This window comes from Trichechus manatus, unplaced genomic scaffold (assembly GCF_000243295.1).
Source record: "Trichechus manatus latirostris isolate Lorelei unplaced genomic scaffold, TriManLat1.0 scaffold00078, whole genome shotgun sequence".
Lineage (NCBI taxonomy): Eukaryota > Metazoa > Chordata > Mammalia > Sirenia > Trichechidae > Trichechus > Trichechus manatus.
The window spans coordinates 7429530-7443673 of record NW_004444014.1 but is presented as its reverse complement, the minus strand read 5'-3'; positions in this window follow the sequence as shown (position 1 = coordinate 7443673).

Sequence of the window (14144 nt, the reverse complement as noted above, 5' to 3'; positions counted from 1 at the left end):
GAAAAGCTGAATTGTAGATATCACTAGATTTTGAAACCTGTGAGCTACATGCCTTATGTAAAATTAGAAAGGCGCTAAGGATGGGGTTCCGGTGGAACTATCTAGGTTAGGCTGTGGAGTTTTCCTTTGGGCCCCCAGAATCAAGCAGTTTTTTCCAAAGGGTTTTGGAGACTGTGGTCCTATTTCCTGGCAAGGAAAAAGAAGCACTTGGGCGTCTAGTCTAAAGAAGCAAGGGGAGCAGGAAGAACACCTGCAGTTTGTGAAATCCTGAATGAGGGAGACTGTGGAATTGTGAGCCTGGTAAGGATTTTTCTGATGGTGCTTCCAAGTGCTTTCTTGGTACCTTGGTGGCTTTCTTGGTATCCTGGATAAAACATCTGGTAATTATGAGTATGTTAACAAGTGTCGTAATGGCAATTTTGTAAAGGGCAACCACTGGAAGGCCCTGACAGTACAAGGGAAAGAGTATGTTGTAGTGTCTTATTGCTGATCACCACACTCTCGCCCTCTGGAATGTGTGAGAAACACTTTTAGACCACAATAAAACTACTTTTGAAAAATGAAATAGTTTCAAGGTGCATCTCCTGCCCTTTTTTCTCATTCTCTATTTTTACCTCCTATATGAAATCTTCCCAACTATAGTAATTGATAAAGATTTCTTATGTACAGAATCCTTGTAACTGTGTCAGTCTTCATCATAGACTCCTAAAATGTTTGTTTGGGAAGGACTCTTAAAGAACATGTAATTAAACACTGTTCCCAGATTCAGAAACTGAAAACAAGACACTTGAAGGAATTTTCCCAAACTCACGTAATCTGTTAGTGTAATGAGCTGACTCTGTAACTAACATGGTCATATAAGAACAATAAAATGGCTTGGCCCAGGCAGGGAACAGTGGGTGGTATGAGATGGCCAGGAAAGAGTGAATGGGGAAGGTGGCAGGAGATAGCAAGCAGAATATGAAAGGGCTTCCATGACATACTAAAGAACTGGAGCCTAATCACATAGGTGGTGGAAAGCACCCATAACTACTGAATGAATAAAAATTAGTCTGATTCAAACTTCAGAAAGGTAATTCTGGAGACAGTGAGAAAGGCAGGATCAGAGGGTTTAGTTATGAGGATAATTAAATATTCTAGGTGAATAATAACAAGTTCTGAACTAAGAAAATTACCTCATGCTTCTTACTTCCAAATGTAATACAGTAAATGTATTATCTGTACTGTAAGTTAAGTTTTGATTCTTGAGTTAGGTTCTAACTTCATTAAGATAAAGGGCTTTATCTTTCTTTTAACCAAGAATTTAGCACAGGATAAGAGTTAGTGCATGATTGATAAATGCACTTTGAACCATATGCGTGAGCACATTGTAGTTTTGTCGAGGTCATATGGTAAAAAGCACCCAGACCGTATTCCAACATACGTCCCTGCTCTAATTCAAGCTAAATTCAAAACATTATGGAAGTCACTTCATTTTTTTGTCCTCAGTTTCCTTGATTATAAAATGGGAGAACTGAATTTGATAAACTTTAAATTATTTTCCAACTTTAATGTTCTATCATTTTCATTTTCATAAACTCAAATAGTGGTATTTGCTTTACTCTGACTCCAAATATCTGATCAAACACATACATTGGTTGATTGTTACGCTACTATCAAACATGGCTTCCTATCCTTGCTAGTTTTACAGCTTTGATAATGGATATCCACAATGCTCAGAGGCCGTAAGGTGCAAGGTGATTCATATTTTCTAGATTGTTCACAGCACTTTGGAGTCCTCAATGGTCTCTGCATATTCTGAAATAATGCGTCTACATAAAGAATGTGCTTACAGCCTTTGGATCACATACATCATGACAAGAAAGTAATGCAATAATCATTTAATTTTTGTAGTCTTAAACTTTCATGCAATATATTTTGATTACTTCAGACAATCTGGGATACGGGCAAAGTGAGTTATAGCAAAGTGACTGTCTCTATGTAAGATTTGTAGATTTTGCAGATATTGTAATTTGTCAGAGTCAACATGAATACTAAAGTCATTAGAGTATGTCTTTTCGATTAGAGTCAAAAGGGAGCAGATAAAAAATGGACATCTGGTGGAAAAAAAGAAATGGTCCCATGGTGGTATGAACAGACATGATTAGAATGCTTTGCATATGCCTTACTATCCATACTCTCCTGGTATTGTGTACTCATAGCAAAGGAATGGATCAATTTGAAAATATCTCCTTTTACTGTGTCATATATATTTTTTCAACTGCTCAGATGGAGACCAGTAGAACTGGGTTATTCATATTGATAGAAAGGTCCAGTCTTAATTTCCTAACACTGTCATAACACAAATATCATAACCGGGTGGCTTTAAAGAACAGAAATTTATTTTCTCACAGTTCTGGAGCCTAAAAGTCCTGATTAGGGTCTTGGCAGTGGTGGTTCCTTCCTTGTTGGTAGCCCTAGGCATTCCTTGGTTTCTTAGGGTTCCTTGGCGTTCCTTGGCTTACACATGATCTTTACATGGCATCTGTCTTCCCTCATGTTTATGTTTGTGTCTATTCTGCTTTTCATAACTCAGAAGTGATTAGGTTTAGGATCCATCACACACTGGTATGACCTCATTAATACAACAAAAGAAAAACCATATTTCAAACAGGATTACATCCACAGGTACAAAGGTCAGAAATTAAACATATATTTTAGGCAGACACAATTCAATCCATAAACGTTCTCATTGCTACCAATAATTGGTAGATGGTAAACCTCATCTGATGATCATGTTTCTTAGGATCATTACTTTCAGAGTACCGCAGAATTTGACTTACTTTCTCTTTGTGTTTCTCTTTCCTTAACTTTTTTTTTAAATTATCAGTAGCAATATCAGGTATGAAACGATGTGATAGTTACGTTAGTGTAGAAACTGAAAAAAAAGAAAAGTAACATAGCTGTAATTGGATCTTGGTATATGAAAGATGGAATTCTGCTGTTGTTGAAAATGAGAGGTGACCTGCCCTGTTGGTAGTTTCTGGAAACATTTAATGGAGGTGGAAGACATCTAGGATGACAGACCTGGGAAAGTTATTTTCATTCTTTCAGCCTCAGTTCCATCACAAGTGAGGAAATTCAGGAAAGTTTCCTTCTGGCTCTAAAAATGTAAATATCTATGTATGTGCATGTGTATGTGTATGTTTAAACTATATGTTTAACGTTTGTAGCGGTTAAAATAATGGCCCTAAAAATGTGTCTGTATATGTATATACACATAAAAATCTTCATATATATATTTATAGATATATATTATGTATGTTTAATGTTTATAGAAGTCATAATGATTACACCTCAACATAAAGAAAACAAAAATCTTTACAACTGGACCAATAATCAACATCATGATAAACAGAGATTGAAGTAGTCAAGGATTTCATTTTACTTGGATCCACAATCAATGCCCATGGAAGCAGCAGCCAAGAAATCAAAAGACGCATTGTATTGGGCAAATCGGCTGCAAAAGACCTCTTTAAACTGTTGGAAAGCAAAGATATCACCTTGAAGACTAAAGTGCACCTGGCCCAAGCCACGATGTTTTTCAATTGCCTCATGTGCATGTGAAAGCTGGACAATGAATAAGGAAGACTGAAGAAGATTTGACTCCTTTGAATTCTGACGTTGGCGAAGAATACTGAAAAAACCAAAAGAACAAACAAATATGTCTTGGAAGAAGTACAACCAGAATGCTCCTTAGAAGCAAAGATGGCGAGACCATGTCTCACATACTTTGGACATGTTATCAGGAGGGCTCAGTCCCTGGAGAAGGACCTCATGCTTGGTAAAATGGAGGGCCAGCGAAAGAGAGGAAGACTTTCGACGAGATGGATTGCCACAGTGGCTGAAACAATGGGCTGAAGCATAACGACGATTGTGAGGATGGTGCAGGACCAGGCAATGTTGTACACAGACAGGGTCGCTATGAGTCGGAACTGACTCGGTGGAACCTAACAACAACAACAATAGTCAGAATAATGGGCCCCCTAAAGATGTCCATATGCTAATCCCTGGAGCATGTGATTACGTTAGGTTATATGACCAAGAGGAGCTAAGATTGCAGTTGAGATTAAGGTTGTTACTGAGGCGATTTTGAGATGGAGAGATTATTCTGGATTATCCCAGTGGACCTACTCTAATCACAAGGGTCCTTATAAGTGGAAAAGAAAGCAGAAGAGAGAACCAGCGGGATTTGTTCTACTGTTGCTGGGTTTGAAGATGGATGAAATGGCCATAAACCAAGGAATGTGGGCAGCCTCTAGAAACTGGAAAGGCAAGGAAACAAATTCTCCCATAAGAGTCTCCAGAAAAGAACATAGCTCTGTTTGCACATTGATTTTAGCCCAATGAGACCAATTTCAGACTCTGATCTACAAAACTGTAAAATAATAAATTTGTGTTGCTTTTAAGCTACTAAATTTGTCATAATTCGTTACAGCATCAATAGGACACTAATAGAATGTTAAATCATTTATTATTAAAAAAGTTACAGTAAGTTATTTGAAAAATCGGATAAAAGATGCTTGAAATAGTTAATAATAATTTTTCTTACAAGAATATGTTTTATTGTAAACATTATTAGGTACTTATTTGTATAACTATCACTCAATCTAACGTTTTATGTTTATTTATCAATCTAAAAAGTTATCAATTCTTAAAAATTTTATTGCAGTTATATTGGGGAAAAATAGACATTAAAAAAAAAAGCCACCCCTAAAATCAATTGATCCAGTTTTAAAGTAGATAACAAAATTAATCCATGTTGCATGCAGATAAGCACTTTTTTTTTTTTTGCTTTGTTTTGTTTCGTTTCTTTTTATTTTTTTAAAATCATTATTATTCTCCAACCTCTGTACAGGTAATTCACCAACCAAGGAATGACCAAAATTAACTCTGAAGACTTACTAGATACATGATTGAATCTTTCCTCCACTCAGTGATTTTCATCTGTGACACAGTTACTGTCAAGGCATACAAATTCAGGACTTTCACTAAGTTACACCCCCTTCTCTGGCTGGGCTTCACAGCATCCATTGTGCATGTCCTTGCTCTTATCCTAGCGTTCGCTCAGTGTCGACTGAGCAACTGCCTGAGAAAAATATTCTCGGAAGACTGAGTCTGCGCAGACAACAGCCTCAAGGCTGTCCAAAGAGCTTTCACACCAACCATTTAAACTGACCAGCTTACCAGCTCTGTGAGGCCCGTAAGAAAGGAACTCCTGTCTCCATTTAATGATGATTGTAGATCTTGAACAGGGTTATGGGTCTACCCAATATCATAGTTACCTAAGTGAGACCCACTTTCTGGAATTAGAATCGCAGTCTTATAAATTAGCTCTCAGATTTCACTTTGTACACTCACATCTATCATAATGTGAGGCTAAAAATGCCTCTTTCTAACTCACAGAGTCATTGTTCCCAAGACCAATTGAAATAGGTAATAAAAGCATTTTGAAACCTGTAAATAATAATGATAATAATAAAATTAGCTAAGATTTACTATGCATTTAATTTATACTACTCATTTTCTGTTTTATCTGTATTAACTACTTTAATCCTTACAATATCAGTATGTAGAAGATTTTATTATTATTATTATTATTATTATTATACCCATTTTAAGTTTTGGAAACAGCGATTTAACAAATCGCCAAAGGTCACATAGTAACTGGCCTCAGATTTGAATCTAAACAACCTGGCTCCAGACCCGTGTTATCATGTTACCTCCCAAATCATCATGTTGCTTATGGAATCAATGCATCATTGTGATGGTTAATGTTATATGTCAGCTTGGCTGGGCTATGATTCTCAGTGGTTTGGCAGGTACTGGACTGGTTGCTCTTCTAAAATGTAATATAATGTAATCACGTTCCATGATGGAATCTAATGTGATCAGTCAATCAGCTGAAAGGGGAATTTCTTTGCAAGTGCGGCCTGCCTCCAGTATATAAATAGATGTTTTGGCAAAGTTTTCTCTCTCAACCCCATATTCTTCTAGTCACCTGCCCTCCAGTTCTTGGGACATAAGCCTGGAGAAGTCTCTGGCCTGCAGCCTAGCCTGCAGATTTTGGATTCGTCAGCTCCTGCAGTCCTGTGAGCCTGACATATGGATTTGAGACTTGCCGGCCCCCACAATTGCATGAGCCTTTTCCTTGAAGTAAATTCCTCTCTCCCTTTCTCTCTCTTTGTGTATATATGTGTGTGTGTGTGAATGTATGTATGGTTTGTGTATACATACAAACACACACACATATATATATATATATATATAAAACCAAATCAAACTCGTTTCTGTCAAGTCGATTCTGACTCATAGCAACCCTATAGGACAGAATAGAACTGCCCTATCAGGTTTCCAAGGAGTGGCTGGTGGATTTGAACTGTTGACCTTTTGGTAAGCAGCCTGAGCTCTTAACCGCCACCACATCTCACTGGTTTTGCTCCTCTAGAGAACCCAGACTAAGACAATTGTATAAGATTTCAAGTGTAATAACAGTATTATGATTCAGTTGAAACACAATACTCTATTTTCAGAAACAATTGCTTTTTAGCTGTATGTAATGGCGGCTCATCCTAGGATTACAAGTCTCAAGTCAGTAACTCAGTAGGAAATGGTCCTGGGTCTCCAGTATCAGCTTTCTTCTCCCCTGTCTGTCAAGGTCTTCTTGAGGGGTGGTAGAGTCTCAGCGGGGACAGTGGTAGCTCAATGGTAGAATTCTCACCCTCTTGCAGGAGACCCACTGTGAGTTACAGCCAATGCACTTCCTGCACAGGCCTCACCTGTTTGTCACTGGAGATTTGCGTGTTGCTATGATGCTAAACAGGTTTCAGCAAAACTTTCAGACTAAGACAGACTGGGAAGAAATGCCTGGTGCTCAAATTCCAAAAGTCAGCCAACGAAAACCTTATGATCGCAATGGTCCAATCTGCAGCTAATCACAGTGATGGTGCAGGACCAGGCAATAGTTCACTCCATTGTGCGTGGGGTCACAACTCAACAGCACCTAACAACAATAGAGTCACAGTACATGCAAGACCACTGTAGCTGGGGAGGATAAGAAAATGGATGACTTTTCTTTTTACCTTTCCTTACTCCCCACAGTGCTGGTTCCCCTGCCTGCAGGCCTAGGACATTCCAAACTTGTCTCATACAAGGGATGTCCATGAGGATTTTTCAGATGAATTGGAGTCAAAATGAATTATACCTCCTTGAAAGTCTGGTGAGAACTTCTAGAAAAGTGGCTCCTGAAAGCAATCACCTCTAAGACTGCACTCTCTAAAATAATAAGCCAATATTGGCAAGGTAACTTTCTTCCTAGTAAAGTCACTTCATATTGTAGTAAGAAACCAGACTTTTTTAGAAATCAAACTTTTCTAGCCCCAGAACCCTTGATTTGTGACTCTTACATGACTTTAGAGAGTGGTGACCTTCCTGAGAACAGACTTGTACCAGCTCCGTCTTACAGATGGCTCCTGCAGCCTGTGACATTAAATATTTCTCTCTGTTCTGCAGTTAGGTGGCTCAGATTCTTAATTAAAAGATTCATTTCTATGGCAGCTTTTATAAAGCAAATATCTGCACATGAAGGAAGAGGAAAGAGAACAGAAGGAGGAGGGAACACGGTCTGCTTTCCTCCAGATACTGAAACGTTACACTAATCTTTTTCACACCTTGTGGAGTTTCAATTTTTCCTTTAAAATGTGGATTAAACAAAGTTGCCAAAAAACATATGCTTTCGTGTCAAACATTTCACTTATTTTGGAGGCTGAAAGCAGCTTGAGAACACTCGCTGCCTCCGCCTGTGGAAATGAAACAGGATGGTTTGGGATTTTAATTGGAAACCTTGTCCTTAGAAGTTGAGGTGTGGACACTAGACATGTGGTGGCATGGGGCTGGCCATTGGTGGGCTGTAAGGACATCCCAGGTGGTCACACTTAGAGGGCAGAGAAGAAGAATCAGGCCCAGTTGTCAACTTGGACACTGGCCATACCTCCTTGGGCTGTGATCTTACCAGATTTTACAACTAATCATGGTTGGGATGAGTCAGTACTTGATATAGGAGACCTCCAAGGAAAAGCCGTCTTCTGTAGGCAAACCGCTAGACTAAGGCAGTGGGAAGTTCTCCTGTTGCATGCCTGCTGGCCTGTGCCTCCAACTCAGCCTCTAAGTAAGAACTTAATTATGCTGTTTTATTGAGGTAGGCTTGAGAATGCAGCACAAAGAAGTGGGAGGACAAAGTGTAGTGGGTCCTTGGATAGATGTGCCATAAACTTAGCTGTTAAATTTGGTCTGTCCTAACTTGCCAGTAACCCTAACAAAGCCTGTCAAGTGCCTTGGGTGTTGGGCAACATTGTGTTTTAGAAACAGATAATTGAAATAATTGTTTGGACTCACATGGTAGAAACCTAGGATAGTAAGTCTTCTCAACTACTAGCTTCGAGAATTTAAACTTTCTGAATCTCAGTTGCTTCATTTGTCAAATAATATGCCTGCCCTATATTTTGCCCTGGGATGTTTTGATGATAAAATAAAATATATATGAATATGTGATTGTAATCTGACAAATTACAATTTGTCTGTCTTAGTTCTTTGATCTGGTTAATGTGGAACATAATAATAGCAGATCATTACAAGACATTCATTTTTTTCCTAAATTATGAGCTAGTCTCTTTAGATAAATCATCTCATGCAATCTTCACCCAACCACTCTATAGATTAGGCAATATTGTTCCCATTTGACAGATTGAGACTTAAAATAATTTGTCCCAGATCATTCCACAAATGCTTGGTAAAAAAAAGAAACAAAGCTCAATGGTTTGAGTTCTAAACTCATGCTCACTCTTCTACGTTGTCCTCTGACATTAACAATGGAGCAAATGTTTCAGTCAATCCTTATTTCCCCACATTATTTAGCACTTAATATTTGGAAGTCTTTTGAGAATAGTGAATATTGAAACCCCTTCATCTGACCCCCATTAATGCCAACATGTCTTTAAGAAATTCATAAGCCCAAATTACATTTAAATGATCCACAAGTCAAGAAACATTGACTCAGCTTCTCTACTTTGACTTTGCTATAGAACATTACTTACTTCAATAAATGCTTGTGTATTAACTCATTCATTCATTCCAGAGACAAGTAGAGCACAGAATCTGGAGCTAGATTGTCTGAGTTTGAGTCCCAGTTCCAACACTTATAGTCTGTTTCACCTTGTCCAAGCTACTTAACTGTTTTGTGACTCAGTATCCTCATCTGAAAATTGGAAAAGTAGAGTGCCTGTCACTCAGGGCTACTGAGAGGATTGGATATGTACAATTCTTAGAATAGTATATAATATATGGTGAATGATATTAGAAGAATTAACTATTACTCTTATGTGTCAGTGGACTGAGATATGCCTTAGTAATACAATTATGATGGGCATATCACCTGTTCCAAATTCTACCCTAGGCTTCCTATAAATAGCAACTATTATTAAACGTATTAACCTGCAAAAGAACTAAATGCTTTCATGGAATTATAACATTAGAGATATATTCTTTTTTTTTTCTGGAAGACTTTTCAAGCTTCCAGGGTCACATTCAGGAGATGTGTAGGGAGTGAAGTTACATATAAACTTTCTTATAACCTTAGTTCAGAAAAAGATGCATAGGAAAAAGTGAGTAGATGGAAGACAGGGAGGTAAGTAAGAGGCCAGCATCAAGAGGAAGAACCCTGAATAGGTGGTGGGACCACACTGAAAACACATTTTCTTTCTGCAGGAATTTGTCTCTGATTAGCCTCAGGGGTAGAGCCAGTGTCCTGGTGATTTGGCGTGTCATCACCTCTATGTGAACGGCACAGATGTCTGTCTCTCTAGCCCTACTCTTCCTCCTGAGCCCAGATCCTGATGCCCAATTTCTTCCTGAAAGTCACTCACACATACATTAAGTCCAAATATGAACTCATTACAGCCATCCCCAAACCCATTTCTCTTCCTGTGTTCCTCTCTGAGAAAATGGCAACATCATTCATTGTAACACAAGCCAGAAACCTGGGAGTCACTCTAAGTTTCTCCTTCAGCCCCTTCTTTTTGATAAAAATTTTCTCTTTGATAAATATTTTTTTATTCCCTTATGACAAGCATTTTCATTGCGTCTACATTTATTTAGAAATTCATATTATGTTGATCACTGTAACAGATTGCAAACTCTTCTTTTTTTCTGTTAAGCCCATATTTACCTTTTAAGTTGTCATCAACATAGTCTTTGTTAACATGAATCTAATCACGTCACTACCCTGTTTACAGACTGAAGGGTTTGGGGTTGAAATGTCATAACATTGACCACAAAGCTCTCCGAGGCTTATTCCCTGCCTCTTCACCTCATTTTCTCTCTCAGTCCACCACATGAACAAAGCTAAATTCAGGTAAGTTTGCGAACTGCTCCCTCTAACCTCTGACTCTTTGCACATGCTGTGCTTACGCTGAGGATTAGTTTAACTCCAGGATCTTTCTTCCCATTCCTTGTAGGATTCAGTGCTTGGAATAATGGGGCATCTTCTCTAGTCAGATGCCTTTCCTATGGTCCTTGTAGAGTTCTATCCTCCTGATTCACACTTCTCCTTGACTCTCCTACTGGACTCAAAATTCTTGAGGGCAAAGATGGCTTATAACTTCACTTTGTATCCTACACACCTCACAGAGTGTCTTAATGTCAATAAATTTTGATTAATGAATAAATGAGTGTTATATGAGAGTGAGCTGGTTTTGACTACACCATCAATTGGAGATATACTTCAGGCAAAATACTGTCTGCCTCATGAAAATTTAGAAACACGAAAACTTAGAAACAGGCAAGAAAATCTTTTTGGGGTAATAAATAGACAATATGTATGTGCTGAGTGTACTATCAAATCTCTGTATTGGGCAAACAGTATATACAACAGTATGTCATGGTGGCCAGCAATAGAGGATTTTGAAAGAGCTGTAAGAGATAATCAAGGTACCTGTTTACTATTGTTAGTTCTGCCATTAACTACATACGTAACCTTCAGACACCTCATACAGTACATCAAGTTCTTTGTCTTTAAAAGAGGGATGGAGTTAGAGTGATTAAGTTCTCACGTCCCTTCCAGATGTATGGTTTTTTAAATTGTTGTTAAAAATAAGCAATATTACCATGTTTGGATTTTATCTTGATTTAGTATACCTCTATAACCAAAGTTTCTTAGTTTACAAGATGTCTTAAAATACAATTTAAAAACATGCTGTGATGCTGGAGAACATGACCTTTGTGCGTTAAAACGTAACTGATTTCATTGAGCAATTACTGGGTGCTAGGAAACCCAGGTGGTATAGTGGTTAACGCTATGGCTGCTAACCAAAAGGTCAACAGTTCAAATCCACCAGGAGCTCCTTGGAAAGTCTATGGGGCAGTTATACTCTGTCCTGTAGGGTCGTTAGGAGTCGGAATCGACTCGACAGCAACGGGGTTTTTGGTAGTAGGAGTACCATAATGTTTTAAATACAGTGAACATTGCAAAAAAAAGAAAGATGAAACCACTGTCTAAATGGCTCTAAAGTCTAACAGAGGAAGTAAATTCGAAAACAAGAAGGAGAAGAGAGAAGCTGTTGTCGGGCATCGGCTTTTCTCAGAGTCTGTGAGAGTAACCTGAAACACAATAGACCTCAGGATTGTTGAGGGAGATTTGTTAGAAAAATAATGAATTTAGGGTGGTAACTAGGGGAGAATAGTATATAAGCAGGCATAAAGCCAAAAGGGGACAACTATCAGGTGTGTGTTGAAGTTGAAGGGCAAGGAGCAGGTGGGATTTGGGTCACTGTGTGGAGACAGGCCTCACTGGAGAGAGAATTAACGCAGGGAGACAGGGAAGAAGAGACAAGACATTTAGGCAGCTGAGACCTGAGCAGGATCGGTAAACAACATAACACAAAGACGTTCCAGAGTCTAAGCAGGGCTCAGGAAACCCATGAAAACACTGAGAGCTCCAGACAGAAAGAAAGGACTCCTCCGCGTGTGTCCAAAGTATTGTGGGGGTTAATTCAGAATGGTGGTTTGCTCTCCACCCTGAGTGATCTCCCTCAGTGGAAGCCACAGATCTGGAACGAACACTCATCTAAACGATATGAATCAGCCCTGCATTTCTGAGCCATGTTCAGTGCTTCATCTCTCTCATTAACTCCGTCACTGTCTGACTGCTTGGGTCTGTGTCTATAAATTGATAAATAAGAGTTCCAGCTTTCAGTCCAGATGTCTATAACTGACACACCTTTAAATGTGACTGTTGACATCTTACCCCATTTCTTCCTGGGTGATTTCATATTGTCAAACCAAGGACCATCCTTTTCTTCTTTCTTTATTCTGGAAGTTACATCATTGAACAGGCAGCCTCCTGTTCTGAGGAGACACTCCACGCTCAGAGAGCAAAACTCCCTTTATAGCATGGGATTATATGAGTGCATATATTTTATTTCATTGCAGTCCAAATATGTGGGTTCTGACTAAAAAAAAAAAAAAAAAAAAAAAATCTTAAAGCAAATGAAACACTCATCTTATCTGCCTCTGGTTATAATGAATTACTCATCCAATAAAATTTAGATGTATCTAAATTAGATTCATTTACATTCTCTTGTCTGTCTTCCCTGTAGAAAACATTGTTTTTCTTTCCTGTTGATGAAGGATCTGAGACTCAATTCACAGCCTATTTATTCTCTTTTACCGTCTCTCTGTTCTGCTCCCCCACACACACCCCTACGCACTTTGACACGCTCATGTATGTTTTCACAGTGGAGATGGCCCCAGCCCCAGCTGATGGGGAGCTCAGAGGAATTCATAGCTTCAGCTTCAGATTAATGAGCTATTTGACTGGGATATGACGTTGGTTTAACAGCAGTTTTCTTCAAGTGTGGTGAGATCAGGAATTTGCAGAAGTTTATTCTTAGCTCTTTCTTTTGGCTTCTGCAACATGTTAACAGCTTGTGCATTTTGTAATGCCTTTTTTCATTGCCATGGTAACCATTAAAACTTAAGGTGTATGTGACTCGAGATCTGGCCAAGCTATTGGTTGCCAGCATACTGGAAAGCAGTGCAAATGAAAACCACCTCCAGTTGGCTGCTTTTTGCAGGTGTGTCTCACCTTAATTAACCTGGCATATGAAATTCCAGGATAGCAAAATATTAAAAGACTCCTATTCACTTCAGAAGAATTGACAGTAGAATCCCATTATATACTGAATTCCCCATTGCATTTTAAAATATGATTATACTGACTACATGTCAATTTACGGGTAACTCTTAGGAGTAAATATGCACACCCTGAGTTATTATGTCTTAGCGAAGAGTAAAGAATTTGATTTAAGAGCTAAGTTAAGTTGATAGGCATAAACTCTACCCAGATCTCTCTACTTTTTTTTTTTCTTTTCCTTTTAGTATATTGTGTGATCTGCTTTGTCAAGAATGGTACTATAATTAATTAGCTATTCTAGTACCAAGTTCAGTTCAAGTTGCTGATGCTAAACAAACCTAGGTATGTCTGTCAAGCACAGCAAAAAACAAAAAACACAAAACAAACAAGTTAACAAGGTCAACAAATACAAAAATCAACAAGAATGACAACAAAAATTACTACGCCAACTCTGAAAATGTCAACATCCTCTTAACATAATTGTTCCAATTTTGATTTTTTTCCAATTCTAGTAGTCTTTTTTCCCTTCACCACTATGCTAGATATTGTGGAAGATACCAAAAACTTGCGTAGCAAAGTTCCTATTTTCAATTGATTTGGCAATCCATTTGGAAATAAGACTTGCATGAAGTAAACAGATGTAAATCACAGCTGCGTATTTAAATAAATAGAAAAAGAAAATAGGCCCTGTGAGTTCCGAAAGTGAAGGGATCACTGTGAGCTTGATAGCCAGGAACATCTTCATCCAGAAGGTAGAACTAAGGCTCTTCGTTGAAATGTCAGGTGAGATTCAGTTAGCCAGACAATACAAGGAGAATGGCATTTCAGAAGGAATATATATAGATATAATATTTTATATATAATCATATTTATATATAATCATATTTTAAAACTTAATGGGAAATTCTCGATATAAATA